The 2,319-nt window shown below is 37.2% G+C and overlaps 1 long non-coding RNA gene across 1 annotated transcript; it reads left to right on the top strand.

Moving 5' to 3' along the window:
* Positions 1-682: 682 nt before the first annotated feature.
* LOC307139437 lies at positions 683-1,524 on the top strand. The gene is made up of 3 exons (XR_013818132.1): positions 683-819; positions 903-985; positions 1,095-1,524. It is a non-coding gene; the product is annotated as an uncharacterized lncRNA (long non-coding RNA).
* Positions 1,525-2,319: the final 795 nt, after the last annotated feature.

Below are 2,319 nucleotides of genomic sequence, written 5' to 3'. Positions count from 1 at the left end.
ACATTTTGTCAACAGTTGAGTAGTTGAGAATGATTTGCTAAAATATTATGCATCATATAATTGCTGAGCATACTGTATATATGCGGATAAAGTTACATATACTTATATATCCAACTTGTTGTATGAGCTGTGCATTAATAGGCTATAGTTTATATTCAGTACATCGCAAAATTCCTGCCAAAAAAGATATAGGTATACATGCTAATTTGCTATTCTGAATTCAGCCAATGACTGTTTTCGAATAGGCCTATGTTTCCTGAACACTTCCTCCTTCTATTGGTTAAACAAACAGAAAACCCTGCCCCAGACTCTCTCCAGTGGCAGAGCCAGTGTTGCTATTTCTCCTTATATAGAACCTTTTTGGCATAAAGCGTTCTTTAATTACGGGGCAGATTAGACACCATGATCAGGAAGGTGCTTCATCCAGGGCGAAGCTCGGCCATTGCACTCTGACTATTCTGACCCCTGCAAATTCCCCAAATGTGGGAATCTGCATAATGTACAGGTAGTGGGGGACTGCGTCCGTGCTCTCCCCTGGAATTGGGGGTCAGACTAGTAACCTGAAGGTTGCGGGTTAGATTCTCAATACTGACCGGAAATGACTGAGGTACCCTTGAGCACCTCTAGGTGGTTTTGTCTTGATTGATGGCCAGAGAGGTGTGTACTACTCCGAGAGCTGGGAGCCCAATGGAAGCACGTTGTACCTGCCTGTAAATGGCACTTTGTTAGCCAACATCGAAAAATATGATCAGATCAGCTTTGAGCAGGGCTGCTTCTGCATTGGCAATGCAGCAGGTGGATTTCAACAGAAAGTCCAAGGTACTATGTTTAATGTAATATTACCTTTTGATTGAAATGGGTAGTTAAAATCACTAATAAGAGAATCTCTTTTGCTCATGTAGGTCAAGCAATCCATTGCTGGCGATATAGTGAACGTGAGCGAAAGCTTTTCATTGCACTGTCTTACTTGTTCACAAACTTGCAAGTGAGTTTAATGTAAAAAATAAATAAAAATTATATATATAGATATAGATCCATGCATGGCAGTTTTTGTCTTCTCATCATCAAACTATCTTTCCCTCCTAATCCTGTAGATGTTCCAGGAAGTTGTCAGCACTCTTGATTGTCTCTGAGGATTCTGGATACACAGAGTTAGCCAGTGTCATCTAAACCAAAAAGCACAGACCAACCCTATGTTATTTAGCACAACATTTCTCTTCCTTGTCTTTTTTAACATTATTTTGCCTATTGTGATATCAATTGACATATGTGCCTTTATGACAGTCAATTTCTTTTCTGTTACAGTGCTTTCTTGTATGACTGTCCACAATCAAAGATAGCAGTCGTGTTTGATATCTAACAAAGTGTATTAAGTTTTACTAATATGGATACTGATTTGTTTTGCATGACAAACAGTTCTAAGCAATACTGCAGCCTCAGATATCGCTGTGAACCAAAACAACATGAAAATACTGTATTTTAGATACCGGTCATGTGACACTTGTAAAGCTTGTTTCTCGTTTTGTTTGTTCTGTCAAAATACATTCCTGTTGTATTAGTTTTGATTTTGGTGACTTTTTATATATGTATTTTTTACAATAAAAAGTAGGACTAAGAACTATAAATCTGTTCAAAACCGTCCAATGGCAAAATGTTGCAAAATTGAATTGAACTGGGAAAGGGCTAATGTCATAATGTCATGTACTCTCAATATTGCTCCCTCTTGAAGTTTGATCAAGTATAGAGTTTTAGAGGCTGTTCACACTCCCCCTCCCTCCTCTATCAGTCTCAGCGGGTATCTCCATAGATCATTCATTGCGTAGATCCTGTGTGAGTCAGACTGGAGAAATAAGAAATAAGATTGAGTGGAGAAACTAGTTGCCGTTTATTAGTTCTTCGTGACTTTTCATGAGGTGAATGAGTTAATGCAATAGCCTATGTAAAATAGATTAGAAGCCGTTTTCCTGTTTGAAAAAGTAGCTTCATTACTCATATTGCCATTTAAAACTATTATACAAAGTGTACAATGGCTATTACTGTTTAAAATGAATTGCTCAGCTTTAATGGTTATTTTGAGAGTACAGTAACTCTATTCATGTAAAAAGCAGCTGGCTGATGGTGAATGTTTCAGTTATTATGACTCACAGAAGGGTTATAAACACAGCTGGCGACCAAGATTCAATTGCAATTTGATGCAAGAAGAACTTTTTGGCACCAATCTGATTTCTTACTTTTAGAAGAAAAAAAACACCATTAATGCCAAAGATTAAAATGAACTTTGAGTAGACTTTAAATTAAATGGAATTTTAATTAACATAC

Source organism: Gobio gobio (genome assembly GCF_949357685.1).
Source record: "Gobio gobio genome assembly, chromosome: 16".
Taxonomy (NCBI): Eukaryota; Metazoa; Chordata; class Actinopteri; order Cypriniformes; family Gobionidae; genus Gobio; species Gobio gobio.
This window is presented reverse-complemented; position numbering and strand designations above follow the sequence as displayed.